This window comes from Lissotriton vulgaris, chromosome 5 (genome assembly GCF_964263255.1).
Source record: "Lissotriton vulgaris chromosome 5, aLisVul1.2, whole genome shotgun sequence".
Taxonomy (NCBI): domain Eukaryota; kingdom Metazoa; phylum Chordata; class Amphibia; order Caudata; family Salamandridae; genus Lissotriton; species Lissotriton vulgaris.
Window position 1 is genome coordinate 36,652,299 of NC_141693.1, and position 24,102 is coordinate 36,676,400.

The window sequence follows — 24,102 nt, forward strand, 5'->3', positions numbered from 1 at the left end:
GGGGAGGGTGTTGCAGGTGTTGGGTCTGCTGTAGGTGGATGGGGAGGGTGTACCAGGTCTTGGATCTGCCGTAGGCGGATGGGGAGGGTGTACCAGGTCTTGGATCTGCCGTAGGCGGATGGGGAGGGTGTTGCAGGTCTTGGGTCTGCTGTAGGCAGATGGGGAGGGTGTTCCAGGTCTTGGGTCTGCTGTAGGTGGATGGGGAGGGTGTTCCAGGTCTTGGGTCTGCCGTAGGCAGATGGGGAGGGTGTTCCAGGTCTTGGGTCTGCTGTAGACGGATGGGGAGGGTGCTCCAGGTCTTGGGTCTGCTGTAGGCGGATGGGTAGGGTGATCAAGGTCTTGGGTCTGCCGTAGGCGGATGGGGAGGGTGTTCCAGGTCTTGGTTCTGCTGTAGGTGGGTAGGGAGCACCGAATGAGCGCCGAAGGTGCGCCAAAAGTAAGCCCCTCTGCGCCCGTCCGCGCCTGGACGGCACCCAGGGCCAGGACCCCTGGCCCTCGAGGACCCCACCCCATCCGCCGGACGTACACCGCCGCCACCCTCAACGCGCTCAACACCGGCCGAATCCCGGGATGCTACCGAGCCACCCCGAGACGCACCCACGGACCCTTCAGCTGCCATGCCTGCAAGTTCACCTGCATCCGGACCTGTCATCGCACCAGCACCCGCCAAGCCGAACACCAGCAGCTACCACCTCAAGTGCATCCTGCTCAACACCCGCTCCGTCCACAGACACGCCATCGAACTCTGGAACCTCCTCGACACCACAGCCCCTGACGTTGCCTTCCTCACGGAAACCTGGATGAACGACTCTTCAGCGCCCGACATCGCCATCGCCATCTCAGAGGGCTACAAGATCACCCGGAGGGACTGCACCGCCAACCAGATGGGAGGAGGCATCGCCATCATCCACAGGGACACCATCCGCATCACGACCAACACCGACGACACCCTGACCACCGCCGAACACCTGCACTTCCAGATCCACACTGACCCGAAGACCACCCTCAGAGGCACCCTGATCTACCGACCCCCGAGACCACGCACACAATTCAGCGCGGACTTCGCCAACTTCGTCAGCCCGCACGCCCTCCCCTCCGCTGACTACATCCTCCTGGGGGACCTCAACTTCCACCTGGAGAACAACAGCGACCGCAACACCATCACCCTGCTCGACAACCTCGCCAACCTCGGACTCAAGCAGCTGGTGTCCACCCCCACCCACCTTGCCGGACACACACTCGACGCCGTCTTCTCATCCAGCAAAGACATCGCCTTCAGCCACACCACAGGACTCCACTGGACGGACCACAGCTGCGTCCACTTCACCTTCAGAAGAACGACGATCCACCACCACCAGCAACAGGTTGCCCGAAGAAGCTGGAACAAGATCACAGCCGGCCAGCTCGCCGCTTCCCTGAGCCAGCACCCTCCCGCCAGCTCAGCGAACCCCAGCCAGGCCGCCGACAACCTCACGATGTGGATCAGCAACTGCGCGGACGAACTCGCCCCTCTGAGGACCCCGCCCAGCAGACCCGGCAGCAAGAAAGCCCCATGGTTCACCGACGAACTCAAGAGCTCCAAGAAGAACTGGCGAGCCCTGGAGAAAGTCTGGAGAAGGGAACCAACACCGGACAACATGACCACCCTCAAGCTTGCCACCCGGAAGCACCACCAACTGATCCGCGCCACCAAGAAAACTGCATTCAAGGACCGGCTGGACAACAACGCACACAACTGCAAGGAACTCTTCAACATCGTGAAAGAGCTCTCCAACCCCAACGCCGGAAACAACGACATCACCCCATCGCAAGACCTCTGCAACTCCCTCGCCTCCTACTTCCACAACAAGATTGCGGTCATACACAACAGCTTCAGCATTCAACCAACGCACGCCACGACCGCAGCAACGCCGCCCACCGCCACCCTCCGCGCCTGGACTCCGATCAGCACCGAGGACACCGTCCGCATGATGAACTCCATCCACTCCGGATCTCCGACCGACCCCTGCCCTCACCACGTCTTCAACAAGGCCGACGCTGTCATCGCACCCCACCTGCGGGACATCATCAACACCTCCTTCGACACCGCCACCTTCCCGGAGAGCTAGAAGCACGCCGAACTCAGCGCTCTACTAAAGAAACCAACAGCGGACCCCACCGAACTCAAGAATTACCGCCCCATCTCGCTCCTCCCGTTTCCAGCCAAAGTCATCGAGAAGACCGTCAACAAACAGCTGGCCGCATTCCTCGAGACGAATGGATCATTCGACCCCTCACAGTCTGGCTTCCGAGCCAACCACAGCACCGAGACCGCCCTCATCGCCGCCACCGATGACATCCGAGCCCTGATGGACAACGGAGAAACCGCGGCCCTCATCCTCCTAGACCTCTCCGCGGCATTCAACACTGTCTGCCACCGCACCCTAGTGCAGCGCCTCAGCAACGTCGGTATCCAGGAGAAGGCACTGGAATGGATCGTCTCCTTCCTCGACGGAAGAACACAGAGAGTCCGTCTACCACCGTACAAGTCAAAGGCCACCGAAGTCATCTGCGGCGTCCCTCAAGGATCCTCGCTGAGCCCCACCCTCTTCAACGTCTACATGAGCCCCCTCGCGGCCATCGCACGCCAACACAACCTGAACATCATCTCCTACGCCGATGACACCCAGCTGATCCTCTCCCTGACCAACGACCCCGCCGCCGCCAGAGCCAACCTTCACGAAGGGATGAAAGATGTAGCCGAGTGGATGACGACCAGCCGCCTGAAACTGAACTCAGACAAGACGGAAGTCCTCATCCTGGGCTCCTCGCCCTCCGCCTGGGACGACTCCTGGTGGCCCCCCGCCCTGGGCACCGCACCCAAACCGACAGACCACGCACGCAACCTGGGCTTCATCCTGGACTCCTCCCTCTCCATGACCAGACAAGTCAACGCCGTCTCCTCGTCATGCTTCAACATCCTGCGCATGCTACGGAAGATCTTCCGGTGGATCCCCACCGAGACCAGGAAGACGGGCACCCAGGCCCTCGTCACCAGCCGACTGGACTACGGCAACGCCCTCTACGCCGGAACCACCGCCAAGCTCCAGAAGAGACTCCAGCGGATCCAGAACACCTCAGCCAGACTCATCCTCGACATCCCACGAAACAGCCACATCTCCGGACATCTGAGAGACCTGCATTGGCTCCCCGTCAACAAAAGAATCACCTTCCGTCTCCTCACCCACGCACACAAAGCCCTACACGATCAAGGCCCGAGCTACCTCAACAACCGCATCAACTTCTACGCTCCCAAATGCCACCTCCGATCAGCCAGTCACGCCCTCGCCGCTGTCCCCCGCATCCGAAGAACGACAACAGGAGGAAGGTCCTTCTCCTACCTGGCCGCCAAGACCTGGAACTCCCTCCCTCCCGACCTGCGCCTAACCCAAGACCACCTCTCCTTCAGGAAGAAGCTCAAGACCTGGCTGTTCGAGCAGTAGCAGCACCCCCGCCCCACCCCCCCCAAGCGCCTTGAGACCCTCCGGGTAAGTAGTGCGCTCTATAAATGTCTTTGATTGATTGATTGATTGATTGGAGGGTGTTCCAGGACTTGGGTCTGCCGTAGGCGGATGGGGAGGGTGTTCCAGGTCTTGGGTCTGCTGTAGGCGGATAAGGAGGGTGTTCCAGGTCTTGTGTCTGCTGTAGGCGGATGGGGGGGATGTTCCAGGTCTTGGGTCTGCTGTAGGCAGATGGGGAGGGTGTTCCAGGTCTTGGGTCTGCTGTAGGCAGATGGGGAGGGTGTTCCAGGTCTTGGGTCTGCTGTAGGCAGATGGGGAGGGTGTTCCAGGTCTTGGGTCTGCTGTAGGCGGATGGGGAGGGTGTTCCAGGTCTTGGGTCTGCTGTAGGTGGGTGGGGAGGGTGTTCCAGGTCTTGGGTCTGCCGTAGGCGGATGGGGAGGGTGTTCCAGGTCTTGGGTCTGCTGTAGGCGGATGGGGAGGGTGTTCCTGGTCTTGGGTCTGCTGTAGGTGGATGGGGAGGGTGTTCCAGGTCTTGGGTCTGCGGTAGGAGGATGGGGAGTGTGTTCCAGGTCTTGGGTCTGCTGTAGGTGGATGGGGAGGGTGTTCCAGGTCTTGGGTCTGCGGTAGGCGGATTGGGAGTGTGTTCCAGGTCTTGGGTCTGCCGAAGGCGGATGGGGAGAGTGTTCCAGGTCTTGGGTCTGCTGTAGGCGGATGGGGAGGGTGTTCCAGGTCTTGGGTCTGCTGTAGGCGGATGGGGAGGGTGTTCCAGGTCTTGGGTCTGCTGTAGGTGGGTGGGGAGGGTGTTCCAGGTCTTGGGTCTGCCGTAGGCGGATGGGGAGGGTGTTCCAGGTCTTGGGTCTGCTGTAGGCGGATGGGGAGGGTGTTCCTGGTCTTGGGTCTGCTGTAGGTGGATGGGGAGGGTGTTCCAGGTCTTGGGTCTGCGGTAGGAGGATGGGGAGTGTGTTCCAGGTCTTGGGTCTGCTGTAGGTGGATGGGGAGGGTGTTCCAGGTCTTGGGTCTGCTGTAGGCGGATGGGGAGGGTGTTCCTGGTCTTGGGTCTGCTGTAGGTGGATGGGGAGGGTGTTCCAGGTCTTGGGTCTGCGGTAGGAGGATGGGGAGTGTGTTCCAGGTCTTGGGTCTGCTGTAGGTGGATGGGGAGGGTGTTCCAGGTCTTGGGTCTGCGGTAGGCGGATTGGGATTGTGTTCCAGGTCTTGGGTCTGCCGAAGGCGGATGGGGAGAGTGTTCCAGGTCTTGGGTCTGCTGTAGGCGGATGGGGAGGGTGTTCCAGGTCTTGGGTCTGCTGTAGGCGGATGGGGAGGGTGTTCCAGGTCTTGGGTCTGCTGTAGGCGGATGGGGAGGGTCTGCTGTAGGCGGATGGGGAGGGTCTGCTGTAGGCGGATGGGGAGGGTGTTCCAGGTCTTGGGTCTGCTGTAGGCGGATGGGGAGGGTGTTCCAGGTCTTGGGTCTGCCGTAGGCGGATGGGGAGGGTGTTCCAGGTCTTGGGTCTGCCGTAGGCGGATGGGGAGGGTGTTCCAGGTCTTGGGTCTGCTGTAGGCAGATGGGGAGGGTGTTCCAGGTCTTGGGTCTGCTGTAGGCAGATGGGGAGGGTGTTCCATGTCTTGGGTCTGCTGTAGGTGGATGGGGAGGGTGTTCCAGGTCCTGGGTCTGCTGTAGGTGGATGGGGAGGGTGTTCCAGGTCTTGGGTCTGCTGTAGGCGGATGGGGAGGGTGTTCCAGGTCTTGGGTCTGCTGTAGGTGGGTGGGGAGGGTGTTCCAGGTCTTGGGTCTGCTGTAGGCGGATGGGGAGGGTGTTCCAGGTCTTGGGTCTGCTGTAGGTGGGTGGGGAGGGTGTTCCAGGTCTTGGGTCTGCTGTAGGTGGGTGGGGAGGGTGTTCCAGGTCTTGGGTCTGCTGTAGGCAGATGGGAAGGGTGTTCCAGGTCTTGGATCTGCTGTAGGCGGATGGGGAGGGTGTTCCAGGTCTTGGGTCTGCTGTAGGCAGATGGGGAGGGTGTTCCAGGTCTTGGGTCTGCTGTAGGCAGATGGGGAGGGTGTTCCAGGTCTTGGGTCTGCTGTAGGCGGATGGGGAGGGTGTTCCAGGTCTTGGGTCTGCTGTAGGCGGATGGGGAGGGTGTTCCAGGTTTTGGGTCTGCTGTAGGCGGATGGGGAGGGTGTTCCAGGTCTTGGGTCTGCTGTAGGCAGATGGGGAGGGTGTTCCAGGTCCTGGGTCTGCTGCAGGTGGATGGGGAGGGTGTTCCAGGTCTTGGGTCTGCTGTAGGCGGATAAGGAGGGTGTTCCAGGTCTTGTGTCTGCTGTAGGCGGATGGGGGAGGTGTTCCAGGTCTTGGGTCTGCTGTAGGCAGATGGGGAGGGTGTTCCAGGTCTTGGGTCTGCTGTAGGCAGATGGGGAGGGTGTTCCAGGTCTTGGGTCTGCTGTAGGCAGATGGGGAGGGTGTTCCAGGTCTTGGGTCTGCTGTAGGCGGATGGGGAGGGTGTTCCAGGTCTTGGGTCTGCTGTAGGTGGGTGGGGAGGGTGTTCCAGGTCTTGGGTCTGTCGTAGGCGGATGGGGAGGGTGTTCCAGGTCTTGGGTCTGCTGTAGGCGGATGGGGAGGGTGTTCCTGGTCTTGGGTCTGCTGTAGGTGGATGGGGAGGGTGTTCCAGGTCTTGGGTCTGCTGTAGGTGGATGGGGAGGGTGTTCCAGGTCTTGGGTCTGCGGTAGGCGGATTGGGAGTGTGTTCCAGGTCTTGGGTCTGCCGAAGGCGGATGGGGAGAGTGTTCCAGGTCTTGGGTCTGCTGTAGGCGGATGGGGAGGGTGTTCCAGGTCTTGGGTCTGCTGTAGGCGGATGGGGAGGGTGTTCCAGGTCTTGGGTCTGCTGTAGGTGGGTGGGGAGGGTGTTCCAGGTCTTGGGTCTGCCGTAGGTGGATGGGGAGGGTGTTCCAGGTCTTGGGTCTGCTGTAGGCGGATGGGGAGGGTGTTCCTGGTCTTGGGTCTGCTGTAGGTGGATGGGGAGGGTGTTCCAGGTCTTGGGTCTGCGGTAGGAGGATGGGGAGTGTGTTCCAGGTCTTGGGTCTGCTGTAGGTGGATGGGGAGGGTGTTCCAGGTCTTGGGTCTGCTGTAGGCGGATGGGGAGGGTGTTCCTGGTCTTGGGTCTGCTGTAGGTGGATGGGGAGGGTGTTCCAGGTCTTGGGTCTGCGGTAGGAGGATGGGGAGTGTGTTCCAGGTCTTGGGTCTGCTGTAGGTGGATGGGGAGGGTGTTCCAGGTCTTGGGTCTGCGGTAGGCGGATTGGGAGTGTGTTCCAGGTCTTGGGTCTGCCGAAGGCGGATGGGGAGAGTGTTCCAGGTCTTGGGTCTGCTGTAGGCGGATGGGGAGGGTGTTCCAGGTCTTGGGTCTGCTGTAGGCGGATGGGGAGGGTCTGCTGTAGGCGGATGGGGAGGGTCTGCTGTAGGCGGATGGGGAGGGTCTGCTGTAGGCGGATGGGGAGGGTGTTCCAGGTCTTGGGTCTGCTGTAGGCGGATGGGGAGGGTGTTCCAGGTCTTGGGTCTGCCGTAGGCGGATGGGGAGGGTGGTCCAGGTCTTGGGTCTGCCGTAGGCGGATGGGGAGGGTGTTCCAGGTCTTGGGTCTGCTGTAGGCAGATGGGGAGGGTGTTCCAGGTCTTGGGTCTGCTGTAGGCAGATGGGGAGGGTGTTCCATGTCTTGGGTCTGCTGTAGGTGGATGGGGAGGGTGTTCCAGGTCCTGGGTCTGCTGTAGGTGGATGGGGAGGGTGTTCCAGGTCTTGGGTCTGCTGTAGGCGGATGGGGAGGGTGTTCCAGGTCTTGGGTCTGCTGTAGGTGGGTGGGGAGGGTGTTCCAGGTCTTGGGTCTGCTGTAGGCGGATGGGGAGGGTGTTCCAGGTCTTGGGTCTGCTGTAGGTGGGTGGGGAGGGTGTTCCAGGTCTTGGGTCTGCTGTAGGTGGGTGGGGAGGGTGTTCCAGGTCTTGGGTCTGCTGTAGGCAGATGGGAAGGGTGTTCCAGGTCTTGGGTCTGCTGTAGGCGGATGGGGAGGGTGTTCCAGGTCTTGGGTCTGCTGTAGGCAGATGGGGAGGGTGTTCCAGGTCTTGGGTCTGCTGTAGGCGGATGGGGAGGGTGTTCCAGGTCTTGGGTCTGCTGTAGGCGGATGGGGAGGGTGTTCCAGGTCTTGGGTCTGCTGTAGGCGGATGGGGAGGGTGTTCCAGGTTTTGGGTCTGCTGTAGGCGGATGGGGAGGGTGTTCCAGGTCTTGGGTCTGCTGTAGGCAGATGGGGAGGGTGTTCCAGGTCTTGGGTCTGCTGTAGGCAGATGGGGAGGGTGTTCCAGGTCCTGGGTCTGCTGCAGGTGGATGGGGAGGGTGTTCCAGGTCTTGGGTCTGCTGTAGGCGGAATGGGAGGGTGTTCCAGGTCTTGGGTCTGCCGTAGGTGGATGGGGAGGGTGTTCCAGGTCTTGAGTCTGCCGCAGGCAGATGGGGAGGGTGTTCCAGGTCTTGTGTCTGCTGTAGGCGGATGGGGAGGGTGTTCCAGGTCTTGGGTCTGCCATAGGCGGATGGGGAGGGTGTTCCAGGTCTTGGGTCTGCCGTAGGTGGATGGGGAGGGTGTTCCAGGTCTTGGGTCTGCCATAGGCGGATGGGGAGGGTGTTCCAGGTCCTGGGTCTGCTGTAGGCGGATGGGGAGGGTGTTCCAGGTCTTGGGTCTGCCGTAGGCGGATGGGGAGGGTGTTCCAGGTCTTGGGTCTGCCATAGGCGGATGGGGAGGGTGTTCCAGGTCTTGGGTCTGCTTTAGGTGTATGGGGAGGGTGTTCCAGGTCTTGGGTCTGCTGTAGGCGGATGGGGAGGGTGTTCCAGGTCTTGGGTCTGCCGTAGGCGGATGGGGAGGGTGTTCCAGGTCTTGGGTCTGCCATAGGCGGATGGGGAGGGTGTTCCAGGTCTTGGGTCTGCCGTAGGCGGATGGGGAGGGTGTTCCAGGTCTTGGGTCTGCCATAGGCGGATGGGGAGGGTGTTCCAGGTCTTGGGTCTGCCGTAGGCGGATGGGGAGGGTGTTCCAGGTCTTGGGTCTGCCATAGGCGGATGGGGAGGGTGTTCCAGGTCTTGGGTCTGCCGTAGGCGGATGGGGAGGGTGTTCCAGGTCTTGGGTCTGCCGTAGGCGGATGGGGAGGGTGTTCCAGGTCTTGGGTCTGCTGTAGGCGGATGGGGAGGGTGTTCCAGGTTTTGGGTCTGCTGTAGGCGGATGGGGAGGGTGTTCCAGGTCTTGGGTCTGCTGTAGGCAGATGGGGAGGGTGTTCCAGGTCTTGGGTCTGCTGTAGGCAGATGGGGAGGGTGTTCCAGGTCCTGGGTCTGCTGCAGGTGGATGGGGAGGGTGTTCCAGGTCTTGGGTCTGCTGTAGGCGGAATGGGAGGGTGTTCCAGGTCTTGGGTCTGCCGTAGGTGGATGGGGAGGGTGTTCCAGGTCTTGAGTCTGCCGCAGGCAGATGGGGAGGGTGTTCCAGGTCTTGTGTCTGCTGTAGGCGGATGGGGAGGGTGTTCCAGGTCTTGGGTCTGCCATAGGCGGATGGGGAGGGTGTTCCAGGTCTTGGGTCTGCCGTAGGTGGATGGGGAGGGTGTTCCAGGTCTTGGGTCTGCCATAGGCGGATGGGGAGGGTGTTCCAGGTCCTGGGTCTGCTGTAGGCGGATGGGGAGGGTGTTCCAGGTCTTGGGTCTGCCGTAGGCGGATGGGGAGGGTGTTCCAGGTCTTGGGTCTGCCATAGGCGGATGGGGAGGGTGTTCCAGGTCTTGGGTCTGCTTTAGGTGTATGGGGAGGGTGTTCCAGGTCTTGGGTCTGCCATAGGCGGATGGGGAGGGTGTTCCAGGTCTTGGGTCTGCCGTAGGCGGATGGGGAGGGTGTTCCAGGTCTTGGGTCTGCCATAGGCGGATGGGGAGGGTGTTCCAGGTCTTGGCGGCGAGGTGCGAGAAGGATCTTCTGCCGGAGGTCGCTCTTCGGAAGCGGGGGACTGTGGAGAGAGAGATCTCAGGGCAGGGGTGAGTGGTCCCATGACTGAGCCGCTCCGATCATAAAGCCCCATCCGCCCCCCCGCACCCCCTTGGAGATCAGATTGGCGGGAGAGGTCTCTTTGGGGCCCATCTGTTCATCTTTTCTGTAGGGGTGGGGCCCTTGCCATGAAGTGACTTTTCTTAGTGGCCTCATATAGATATTAAAGACACGTGGAACAGACAAGTTTACTAAACGAATCCATGTCGAAATATCTTCTCTGATGAAGCCTGGTTTCTTTGTTTCCTCATTGCAGAGCTCTGGAATGTGTGTGCTAATTACACAACAGCTTCTATCTGCACACTGTACTTAACTGCGGCGGATTCAGGGCGTCTCAGGGTGTGATTAGATGATGTCGAGGAATGGGGAGGGCACTGCCAGGCAGAGCGGCCGACACCACAGGCCGTGAGGGATTTACAGCTCCCACGGATGCTGGGATTCGCCCTTCTTGGCTTCAATTCCAGGCGAACCAGCAGAAGCCTCCTCTGACGCCCGGAATGGAAGCACCTCTCAGGCCTCTCCGTCGATAAACCGTTGCCTCGTCCAGAGCCGCGCGACCTCCGCACTTCAAGGGCTGACAGGTATTTATAGGGGTTGTTTTTTTCGGGCTCAGCGTAGAGTGTCTCCTTCTTGCATCTGTAGACCTAAGAATGCATTCATTCTGCGTCCTGTGCCTGTGTCTTCGAGGCCTGCCGGTGCCTGCTGTCTGTCTTGTCGGGGCCTTAAATCCCCCCACTCCCCACCCCCCGCAGACAAAACCCCACCTGCACCACTGCAAAGGGCTGTTTCAACACCATCTGGGAATCTTAATTGGAACTTTCTTTGTGGGAGAAGCTGCTAAAGCTGACGATGGACAGAGTGCGCTGTACACAGACTGAACCAATGCATACATTACAGATGGGGACTGAAACAACGCATACATTACAGATGGGGACTGAAACAACGCATACATTACAGATAGAGACTGAAACAATGCAAACATTACAGATGGGGACTGAAACAATGCAAACATTACAGATGGGGACTGAAACAACGCATACATTACAGATGGGGACTGAAACAACGCATACATTACAGATAGAGACTGAAACAATGCAAACATTACAGATGGGGACTGAAACAATGCATACATTACAGGAGGGGATTGAAACAATGCAAACATTACAGGAGGGGACTGAAACAATGCATACATTACAGGAGGGGACTGAAACTATGCATACATTACAGATAGGGACTGAAACAATACATACATTACAGGAGGGGACTGAAACAACGCATACATTACAGATAGAGACTGAAACAATGCAAACATTACAGATGGGGACTGAAACAATGCATACATTACAGGAGGGGATTGAAACAATGCAAACATTACAGGAGGGGACTGAAACAACGCATACATTACAGATAGAGACTGAAACAATGCAAACATTACAGATGGGGACTGAAACTATGCATACATTACAGATAGGGACTGAAACAATGCATACATTACAGATAGAGACTGAAACAATGCAAACATTACAGATGGGGACTGAAACAATGCATACATTACAGGAGGGGACTGAAACTATGCATACATTACAGATAGGGACTGAAACAATGCATACATTACAGATAGGGACTGAAACAATGCATACATTACAGGAGGGGATTGAAACAATGCAAACATTACAGGAGGGGACTGAAACAATGCATACATTACAGGAGGGGACGTAAACAATGCATACATTACCGATGGAGACTGAAACAATGCATACATTACAGATGGGGACTGAAACAATGCATACATTACAGATGGGGACTGAAACAATGCATACATTACAGGAGGGGACTGAAACAATGCATACATTACAGGAGGGGACTGAAACTATGCATACATTACAGATAGGGACTGAAACAATGCATACATTACAGATAGGGACTGAAACAATGCATACATTACAGGAGGGGATTGAAACAATGCAAACATTACAGGAGGGGACTGAAACAATGCATACATTACAGGAGGGGACTGAAACTATGCATACATTACAGATAGGGACTGAAACAATGCATACATTACAGGAGGGGATTGAAACAATGCATACATTACAGGAGGGGATTGAAACAATGCAAACATTACAGGAGGGGACTGAAACAATGCATACATTACAGGAGGGGACGTAAACAATGCATACATTACCGATGGAGACTGAAACAATGCATACATTACAGATGGGGACTGAAACAATGCATACATTACAGATGGGGACTGAAACAATGCATACATTACAGGAGGGCACGCAAACAATGCATACATTACAGATGGAGACTGAAACAATGCATACATTACGGATGGAGACTGAAACAATGCATACATTACAGGAAGGGACGTGAACAATGCATACATTACAGATGGAGACTGAAACAATGCATACATTACAGATGGAGACTGAAACAATGCATACATTACAGGAGGGGACGTAAACAATGCATACATTACAGGAGGGGACTGAAACAATGCATACATTACAGGAGGGGACTGAAACAATGCATACATTACAGGAGGGGACGTAAACAATGCATACATTACCGATGGAGACTGAAACAATGCATACATTACAGATGGGGACTGAAACAATGCATACATTACAGATGGGGACTGAAACAATGCATACATTACAGGAGGGCACGCAAACAATGCATACATTACAGATGGAGACTGAAACAATGCATACATTACAGATGGAGACTGAAACAATGCATACATTACAGGATGGGACGTGAACAATGCATACATTACAGATGGAGACTGAAACAATGCATACATTACCGATGGAGACTGAAACTGCATACATTACAGGAGGGGACGTAAACAATGCATACATTACAGGAGGGGACTGAAACAATGCATACATTACAGGAGGGGATGTAAACAATGCATACATTACAGATGGGACTGAAACAATGCATACATTACAGATGGGGACTGAAACAATGCATACATTACAGATGGAGACTGAAACAATGCATACATTACAGGAGGGGACGTAAACAATGCATACATTACAGGAGTGGACTGAAACAATGCATACATCACAGGAGGGGTCTGAAACAATGCATACATCACAGGAGGGGACTGAATCAATGCATACATTACAGGAGGGGACTGATTCAATGCATACATTACAGGAGGGGATGTAAACAATGCATACATTACAGATGGGACTGAAACAATGCATACATTACAGATGGGGACTGAAACAATGCATACATTACAGATGGAGACTGAAACAATGCATACATTACAGGAGGGGACGTAAACAATGCATACATTACAGGAGTGGACTGAAACAATGCATACATCACAGGAGGGGTCTGAAACAATGCATACATCACAGGAGGGGACTGAATCAATGCATACATTACAGGAGGGGACTGATTCAATGCATACATTACAGGAGGGGACTGAAACAATGCATACATTACAGGAGGGGACTGAAACAATGCATACATTACAGGAGGGGACTGAAACAATAAATACATTACAGATGGAGACTGTACCAATGCATACATTACAGAAGGGGACTGAAACAATGCACACATTACAGGAGGGGACTGAAACAATACATACATTACAGATGGGGACTGTACCAATGCACACATTACAGGAGGGGACTGAAACAATACATACATTACAGATGGGGACTGAAACAATGCATACATTACAGGAGGGGACTGAAACAATGCATATATTACAGGAGGGGACTAAAACAATGCATACATTACAGGAGGGGACTGAAACAATGCATACATTACAGGAGGGGACTGAAACAATGCATACATTACAGATGGGGACTGAACCAATGCATACATTACGAGAGGGGACTGAAACAATGCATATATTACAGGAGGGGAGTGAAACAATGCATACATGACAGGAGGGTACTGAAACAATGCATACATTACAGATGGGGACTGAAACAATGCATACGTTACAGGAGGGGACTGAAACAATGCATACGTTACAGGAGGAGACTGAAACAATGCATACATTACAGGAGGGGACTGAAACAATGCATACATTACAGGAGGGGACTGAAACAATGCATACATTACAGATGGAGACTGAAACAATGCATACATTACAGGAGGGGACTGAAACAATGCATACATTACAGGAGGGGACGTAAACAATGCATACATTACAGATGGAGACTAAAACAATGCATACATTACAAATGGAGACTGAAACAATGCATACATTACAGGAGGGGACGTACAAAATGCATAAATTACAGGAGGGGACTGAAATAATGCATACATCACAGGAGGGGACTGAATCAATGCATACATTAGCTTGACCTGCTTCTAAACAAGACAAGGTCGGGTTCTCCATTGGACCCCGGCCCCCTGAAAGTTCTGAAGTAGTGCAGAGACTCTCTTCTCCCTCCCCTGCTTGATATCTTGAATAGGGCCATGAGTGAGGGCATTTTTCCATCTCAATGGAAGAGCGCGGTGGTCAAGCCACTTCTGAAGAAGCCTACTCTAGATCCCGGGGTGCTCTAGATCCCGGGGTGCTTAAGAATTACCGCCCTCAGGGGGCGTGGCTAGCAGCCGATCATGGCGGCAGCATAAGGGACGAGCTCCGCAGCTGAAGCGGCCTCTTCGTCAATTCGATATATAATCCGATACACTTTCTAAGCCCTGTAGGAGGGTACCGGAGCCCAGGACCGGGTGGAGTAAGCAGCGACAAACGGCGACACGATCCGACGTCTGGAGACCAAGATACGTCGAGGCTACGGTTTGGCCTACTCCGACCTCCTAAGCCGGGGCCTCCCCTGGTCGAGTGGCCCAGCAGGAAGTGCAGGCGGACCTGGGTATCTGGACCGGAAGTGCCCGCGGGGCGCGGGGGAAGGCAGAACAAGTGCCTCCCGGACAGTCAAAAGCAGCGACACAGCAGACCACGGGAGTGTGGTGGACGATAGCGCTGTCGCCGGCGCTCCGACCATCCCAGCGGTCGACACAGTCGGCTTTGAGTGTAATGGAACCGGTGACGAAGGGGACGTCGCCATTTTCTAGATCGAGGAAGGTGCTGCGCACTTGGCAATTACCGGCGCTCTTCGCCCTACGACACACCCTACTGAGGCTCGAACACTATATAATTGGTTTGGGTGGTGTGCCCACACCGCTCCGTACATCCTGGAGCGTAGGGGCACGAGAAGCACAACATCCAGTGGTATGGCGGGGAAAGGTCCCAAGGGCGGCGCCACACAGACCCGCATCGAACGATATACCTCCGACAAGCCAACCGCCTCCCCGGCGGGGAAAGATCTGGGAGGCAAGACGGCCGACACCCCAGGGGGTAAGAAGGCGACGCTGGACGATGTCATGCATGCTCTGGCTCAACTACAAACGACCGTGGGTACAATTTCCACGGATGTCACCTTGCTCAGAGCGGACCTCCACAAAATGTCGGAGAAAGTTAAGAACATGGAGGTGGTCACGAAATCTCTAGTGGAGGACGTCTCCGAACTCCAACGGGAGATGGGGAAGATGGCGCAGGACAATAAAATGCTCCGGGAGAAACTGGATGAACAGGAAGGACGTTCGAGGCGGAACAACATCCGTATTATTGGGGTACCGGAGTCGGAAGGAATTAAAGCCATGGACCTCTTTGTGGAGAACCTGATCACGGCTGAACTTAAGCCGAAAGGGCTGTCGAACTTTTTCTCCGTTGAAAGGGCCCATCGGGTACCAGGAGGCCAGCCAAAGCCGGGGGCAGCTCCGCGGCCCATAGTAGCCCGTTTGTTTAATTTCCGTGACCGGGAAGCCATTTTGCAGGCGGCCAGAACTTCTCCTCCTCTTAAGATCCAGAATGCTACCGTCGCCATTTTCCCCGACTACACAGCGGAGGTCGCCCGTCGGCGTCGAACGTTCTTTGATGTGAAGAAGGAACTGAGGTCAAGGGAACTACCGTACTCCATGCTCTTTCCTGCAAGACTGAGGGTGGTAGCAGAAAACAAAACGTGGTTCTTCGACAACCCGGAAAACGTGCAGGAATGGCTGGAAGGATGGAGGCCGGGTCAGAATCCGAGACGGACAAATCGACCCAAGAAGGATCGAAATGGAGGTCACCCCCAGGACTCCCAGGCTTCGGGAGGTGGACCGGAAAATAGCGACTCATTGGGGGCAGAAGGCGGCCATGAAGAGTTCGAGGAACAATGAGCGTCAGACTCTATTTTTGTTGCAGACATTTAAGGCCGCGTAAGCGCTTCCCGCCAATGGACACTGGGTGAAGGGCCTCCGAGGGTGTGAATGAGAGACTGCCGGCAGCGGAGAGTCCCTCACCCCAACGCGCAAGTACTCTGTTTTGGGGATGGGGTATGCACTCTGCTCAGTTGGGGGGGCGGGCAGTTTTGAGTCCGTGCAGCAGGGGGGCAGGGAGGGGGGGGAGAGGGATTTGGGAAAGTTTGCACTACGGGAACCTTTGGTCCTGCGAGTTTTTGTTCTATGCACACATATGTTTACTGGTAATGTTTCATTCTACTGAGAGCATCTGGTCTATTTGGGACGATGAGGAATTGGAATGTCGAAGTGAGTCTCATCTACCCTACACCTGTCTCCACACGCCACCTCGCACACGGCGAGGGGGCCTCATGATGGCTCACCATCTTTCTCATGGCTGGAACAGATAACCACACCACGCCGAACCCATTACTCGTCATGTCATGGAATGTTAGAGGTCTGGGGGATAAGATTAAGAGGGGATTGGTGCTACAGGGAATTAGAAGACAGGGGCCTGCTCTTATTCTCTTACAAGAAACACACTTGACGGGGGCGGCCACGAAGGCCCTAGATAGGAGAGGTTATCAAATGATAGTGCATGCGGAATTCACTTCAGGGTCCCGCGGTACGGGTATTTTGCAGAAGAAATCCTCCCAATTTATTGTGAAGTCAACAGCAGTCGATGCCCATAGCCGCTTTGCGGCAGTCCATGGTCAGTGGGAGGGGAAATTGTTAAATATAGTTTCCGTATATATACCGCCAGCGCTGCACTCTGTAGCCCTGCCGGACCTTGGCAGATTCTTGTTGGACCTCCCTGATGGGGACCTACTCATAGGTGGGGACTTCAACATGACGCACGCAGACACCCTCGACCGGTTTCCCTCCCGAGCACACACAGACGGTCCCAGCAGGCTCCAGACCTTTCTAGACGCACAGGGGTTGGTGGACATATGGCGCAAACTACACCCTGGCCAGCAACAATATTCATACTATTCAGCCACCCACAATAGTCTTTCCAGGATCGACTACTTTCTCATACTGGGCAACGGGCATCTTACTGTGGCCGAGACAAGTATACAGCCTAGGGGCATATTGGACCACTCTCCGCTCACTCTAACAATCACTACCACAAACACTAAACGACAGAGGTTGTTCCTGATCTTCCCTGGATATCTTAAAGTCCCACAGATAAGTAAAGACCTGAAGAAAGCTACCCGGCTTTACTTTGAAGAGAATCGGTCCTCGGTAAATTCCCCCTCCACGTTATGGGAAGCGTATAAGACCGTGTTTAGGGGACAAGCCATTGCCGTTGTCGCGAACCACAAAAAAGCACACAGGAGGGAGGCATTAGACTTAGAATTGGGCCATATGGCAAATCCTTCGGACGATACACTCCACGACCTACAGGTTCACCAACGTCGCCTCACCGACCACTTAAGGAGGGTCACTGTGGCGGATATTGCTGCGACACAACACAGGGTCTACGACATCGGGGACAAAGCTAGCAAACTCTTGGCGTGGCTAGACAAGAAACAGGGGGGAGGGAGAAATATCCTACAGCTCACTGACTCGTGTGGCGTTGTCCACACCCGCCCTGGTGAGATAGTGGAGGTCCTAGCTGATTATTTTAGTGAGGTATACACCCCTACGACAATGGTGGCGGAGGATGAGGCTCGAGCTGCCCTCGAACATGTGCCCCTGCCGAAATTGACGGACGAGGCGTTGAAGGACATCGACGCGCCCTTGACGATGGATGAGATTCAACTAGCCATTGGTTCCCTTCATTCGGGTAAGGACCTGGGCCCCAATGGAATACCCATCGAGTGGTTTAAAACCATGTCGGAATCCTTGGGTACACCCCTTTTTCAGATGTACGAGGAATGTAGGTTGCAGGGGATGTGGCCTCCGGACCAACGGATGGCGACTATTGTAGCCATCCCGAAACCGGGTAAACCCCCCAGTGAATGCTCATCATATAGACCCATCTCCCTTCTGAACCCAGAGGCCAAAATCATAGCTAAAGTGTTAGCGAATAGGCTTTTGCCGTGCTTAACTCAATTGATTCACCCAGATCAATCCGGCTTCATGCCGCATCGAAGTACGGCCCTAAACCTTCGCAGGGTGCATGGCGTTGTGGCGAGACTCTCGCTGCTGCGAGAGCCAGCTGCGATCCTCTCGTTAGACGCCAAGATGGCGTTCGACATGGTGGAGTGGAACTATCTCTTCGCAGTGCTCGCGCGTATGGGCTTTGGTCCGGTGTTTATCTCCTGGATACGTATGCTCTACAAAGACCCCGTAGCCAGAGTGGTAGCTAATGGCCATATTTCTAGAACCATACATCTAGGACGTGGCACGCGACAGGGATGTCCGCTTTTGCCCCTCCTTTTTGCTCTGGTTTTGGAACCGTTGGCGGTTACTATTCATACTACACAGCTCCTGAAGGGGATCCAATCGACTCCGCAATGGGAGGATAGAGTATCCCTATATGCGGACGACATGTTGATATACCTCACTGACCTGGAGGACAGCCTTCCTAACCTCCTGGCTCTCTGTAATGCACATGGGCGAGTCTCGGGCTACACCATCAACTCGGCGAAGTCGACAATTTTCGAGCTCCAAGGGCCACTTCCGCCACTCCCGGACTCCTGTCCGCTAGAGATAGCGCCAACTTCTTTTAAATATTTGGGGATCCATATTACCCGAGACGAGGCAGAGTTCGCGCAGCTTAATTTGCAGCCTCCCTTGCTCCGACTCCGTAATGATGTGCAACATTGGAAGGAACTCCCTTTGACACTACTGGGAAGGGCAGGGCTCTTTAAAATGATGGCCCTGCCGCGCTTCTTGTATATTCTTGAAAATTCTCCACGTTTGATACCGGATAGCTTCCTCCAAAAGATAACGGCGCAGATCACGGGCCTGCTCTGGGGGAACCGGCCAGCCCGGATCTCGCACATAAAGTTGAATAGGAGCTGGTACGATGGGGGCATCGCATTGCCTAACGTACGACTGTACTACTGGGCGGCCCAGCTTAAGATCCTCAATCAGTGGATACACGCCCGCAAGAGGATCCAGCGTTCAAAGCAGATAGGGCACAACTGGGTACGAACAGTCTGTTGGCCCCACTGTACCACCGCGGTATTGCGGCGAAACTCATTGGGCCCACGAACCACACTGTTCGTCTATGGTATAAGGCGCAAGCAAAACTGAAATGGGATGGGACCATTACAAAACTTACACCTCTATGGGACACGAAAGCATTGGGACATTTACAACGCACTAAGGGCTTCACCCAGTGGGACAACATCGGGATCTCCACAGTGGGGGACCTGTGGATGAGGGAAGGGGTGATTCCTTTTGCAACTCTACAGGAGCAGTATGACCTGGGGGATAATGAGCTATACAGATATATACAGGTTAGACACGCCCTACAAGCGGCAATTCCACCAGACACATCCCCACCAGAATCCTCACCGCTTGAGGACCGCCTGCTTACGGACTTCCTACAGGAAGGGGCGACCTCGATGACTTATCGCAAATTGATTAATAACATGCCTGACCCACTGGAGAAGCTGAAAGACAGATGGACGACGGATGTCGGAGAATTAGATGAAACCGACTGGAACGCAGCCATGGCGTCCCCTCGTGAGGCAGGCATATCCTCCAAATTCCGCTTGGTACAGTTAAAGATTCTGCATAGGATTTACTACACTCGCACAACACTACATAGACTGCACAGGGCGGATCATCCATATTGTCTCAGGGGTTGCGGGGCAGAGGGCACGTTTATTCATACAGTATGGGAATGCCCGTTGATTGTTGGCTATTGGCAAAGGGTTCTACGTACCATAGCCCAGGCACTAAACACCTCACTCACCTTGGACCCACAAATGTGCTTACTAAATGTCTGGGGGCCTACTGACCGTACCTTCGATGCAAGGGCGTGGACCACAATAGGGCTGGTCACGGCCAAACGAGACATAGCACAGAAATGGGGATCAGCTGATCTCCCCACACTGGCTCAATGGATCCGAAACATGGACATGCTCATGCTGACTGAAAGAGCAGTATACAAATTGCGGGATAATCCGCGTAAATGGAACGGGGTCTGGCAGCCTTGGAATTCCTATAGGGGGGACATATGTGAGCCACTGGACGAGGAAGATCTTGAGGGTTCTGAGAGTGAAGAGGAACACTGATTGGGACTGGGGTTGGTTGATGAGTAATGCATAGGGGAATGGGATGGTTTTGTGCTGGGGGTTTGCTAGAGGGGGATGGGGTGGGGTTTGGGATATGGGAATGTCTGGTCCCTTTTGGCGACTGTGATGCTAGCTGCTATCGATACTACCTCAACGACATGCCGATTTACGTGTGCAGTTTTTCTAGTTTATGTTCACTGTTATTTTCAAACAAAAAACACAAAACGCAAATTGTAATTTTTACGGTATACTTATGCTTTCTGTTCATCGGATCACCTTGAATAATGACATCGCTACACGATCAGTGGGAGCTATCGCAAATACATATCGTTTCACATTCACCTTGTGTTATGGATAGGCCCTACGAATGTAAGCTTTTATGTGACTGATGATGATGATATTATTTGTATTTTGCAACAAAAATAAAAATTTTAAAAAAAGAATTACCGCCCTATCTCTTTGCTTCCTGCGCCGGCAAAGATGCTGGAGACGCACCTGAATCATCATCTGGCGGCATTTCTTGATTCCTCGGGTCTTCTAGATCAATCCCAACATGGCTTCAGAAGACACCATAGCACCAAGTCTGCCCTCACGGTCGTACTGAATAACATCCGTATGGAGGTAGATCAGGGACATTCCACCGTCCTGGTCCTTCTGGACCTTACAGCCGCCTTCGATACCCTATCTCCCTCGGTTTTAACATCTCGCCTGAGGGAGATAGGGGTTGAAGGGGCGGCTTTGAATCTGTTGGCCTCCTTTTTAGACCAGAGGGTACAGAGGGTCAAGCTGGGAGAGTTTCTATCTCCATCCCTACCTGTGCAATATGGGGTCCCACAGGGGTCGGCATTAAGTCCGACCCTGTTTAACATCTACGTGACTCCACTTGCCAGGCTAATTAGATCGTTCGGGATGGAGGTAGTCTCCTATGCGGACGACACACAGATCTTGGTGTCCCTCTCCCACTCTGGTGACCCGTCCCCGGCCAACTTTAGGAACTGCATGCAAGCAGTGTCCCAGTGGATGATTTACAATTCTCTAAAGTTGAACGGGGAAAAGACTGAGATCTTGGTGTTTGGCTCTAACAACAACATATGGTCACCTGAATGGTGGTCGCCCTCGTTGGGGTCATGTCCCACTCCCTCGAGATCAGCGCGGAACTTGGGGCTGCTGATTGAACCTGCCCTTTCCATGACCTTGCAGGTTAATAGAACTGTTGCCACCTGTTGGGGCATTATTCAAATACTCCGTAAAATAAGACATTATCTGTCCCCTCAGGCGCGGAAGCAAGTGGTGGTAGCACTCGTCGCATCGCGACAGGATTATTGTAACACCCTCTACATCGGCATGAATAGGAGCTTAATCCAACGTCTTCAGACTGCTCAGAATGCGGCGGCCAAATTTGTTCTTGACGCTCCTAGATTGGCTTCATCAACGGCAGCCAGGAAGGCTTTACACTGGCTTCCCATTGAAGCGAGGATCACTTTCAAAACGCTTTGCCTGACTCACAGTGCACTCTGGGAAGGGTGCGGGGGGTCAAGAAACTGTTGCTACCTTATGTTGCAAGCAGAACTCTACGTTCCTCCTCTAAGAACTTGTTGGTGGTCCCTCGTTTTCGTAAGAGCAGATGGGGTGGAAGGGCTTTCTCTTCAATTGCCCCTAAGTTATGGAATACTCTTCCATGCGACATAAAATCTCAGGTTTCTGTTCCTACTTTTCGTAAAGCACTAAAAACCTGGTTGTTCGCAAAGGCGTACCCGTAGATACTTTTCTTTTGTTTATATTGTTTTGTTAGGCGCCTTGACGCCCTCGGGCTTAGCTGCGCATTATAAGACTCCTTTCATTTCATTTCATTACATTACAGGAGGGGACTGAAACAATGCATACAATACAGGAGGGGACTGAAACAATGCATACATTACAGATGGGGACTGAAACAATGCATACATTACAGGAGGGGACTGAAACAATGCATACATTACAGGAGGGGACTGAAACAATGCATACATTACAGGAGGGGACTAAAACAATGCATACATTACAGGAGGGGGCTGAAACAATGCATACATTACAGGAGGGGACTGAAACAATACATACATTACAGATGGGACTGAAACAATACATACATTACAGATGGGGACTGAAACAATGCATACATTACAGGAGGGGGTTGAAACAATGCATATATCACAGGAGGGGACTGAAACAATGCATACATCACCGGAGGGGACTGAATCAATGCATACATTACAGGAGGGGACTGAAACAATGCATACATTACAGGAGGGGACTAAAACAATGCATACATTACAGGAGGGGGCTGAAACAATGCATACATTACAGGAGGGGACTGAAACAATACATACATTACAGATGGGACTGAAACAATACATACATTACAGATGGGGACTGAACCAATGCATACATTACAGGAGGGGACTGAAACAATGCATACATTACAGGAGAGGACTGAAACAATGCATACATTACAGGAGGGGACTAAAACAAAGCATACATTACAGGAGGGGACTGACACAATGCATACATTACAGGAGGGGACTGAAACAATGCATACATTATAGGAGGGGACTGAAACAATGCATACATTACAGGAGGGGACTGAAACAATGCATACATTACAGATGGGGACTAAAACAAAGCATACATTACAGGAGGGGACTGACACAATGCATACATTACAGGAGGGGACTGAAACAATGCATACATTACAGGAGGGGACTGAAACAATACATACATTACAGATGGGGACTGAAACAATGTATACATTACAGGAGGGGACTGAAACAATGCATACATTACAGATGGGGGCTGAAAATATGCATACATTACAAGAGGGGACTGAAACAATGCATACATTACAGGAGGGGACCGAAACAATGCATACATTAAAGGAGGGGACAGAAACAATACATACATTACAGATGGGGACTGAAACAATGCATATATTACAGGAGGGGACTGAAACAATGCATACATTACCGGAGGGGACTGAAACAATGCATACATTACAGCAGGGGACTGAAACAATGCAAACATTACAGATGGGACTGAACCAATGCATAACATTACAGATGGGGACTGAAACAATGCATACATTACAGGAGGGGACTGAAACAATGCATACATTACAGGAGTGGACTGAAACAATGCATACATGACAGATGGGGACTGAAACAATGCATACATTACAGGAGGGGACTGAAACAATGCATACATTACAGGAGGGGTCTGAAACAATGCATACATGACACATGGGGACTGAAACAATGCATACATTACAGGAGGGGACTGACACAATGCATACATTACAGGAGGGGACTGAACAATGCATACATCACAGATGGGGACTGAAACAATGCATACATTACAGATGGGGACTCAAACAATGCATACATTACAGGAGGTGACTGAAACAATGCATACATTACAGATGGGGACTCAAACAATGCATACATTACAGGAGGGGACAGAAACAATGCATACACTACAGATGGGGACTGAAACAATGAATACATTACAGATGGGGACTGAAACAATGCATACTTTACAGATGGGTAGTGAAACATTGCATACATTACAGGAGGGGACTAAAACAATACATACATTACAGATGGGGACTGAAACAATGCATACATTACAGGAGGGTACTGAAACAATGCATACATTAAAGGAGGGGACTGAAACAATACATACATTACAGATGGGGACTGAAACAATACATACATTACAGCTGGGGACTGAACCAATGCATACATTTCAGGAGGGGACTGAAACAATACATACATTACAGATGGGAACTGAAACAATGCATAGATTACAGATGGGGACTGAAACAATGCATACATTACAGGAGGGGACTGAAACAATGCATACATTACAGGAGGGGACTGAAAGAATGCATACATTACAGATAGGGACAGAAACAATGCATACATTACAGGAGGGGACTGAAACAATGCATACATTATAGATGGGGACTGAAACAATGCATACATTACAGGAGGGGACTGAAACAATGCATACATTACAGATGGGGACTGAAACAATGCATACATTCCAGATGGGGACTGAAACAATGCATACATTACAG

The 24,102-nt window shown here is 53.3% G+C and overlaps 1 protein-coding gene and 1 long non-coding RNA gene across 2 annotated transcripts in view; one reads left to right on the forward strand and one right to left on the reverse strand.

Moving 5' to 3' along the window:
• Window positions 1–24,102, reverse strand: part of LOC147710064 (uncharacterized) — a 118,986-nt gene that overhangs the window by 36,957 nt on the left and 57,927 nt on the right. The gene's annotated exons all lie outside the window — the stretch shown is intronic.
• The window catches only part of LOC147710065 (NXPE family member 4-like), a 249,187-nt gene continuing 235,010 nt past the window's right edge, over window positions 9,926–24,102 (forward strand). The window contains exon 1 of the mRNA XM_086920719.1: window positions 9,926–10,109. The gene's annotated coding sequence lies outside the window, so the exon portion shown is untranslated. The remainder of the gene's footprint in view (window positions 10,110–24,102) is intronic.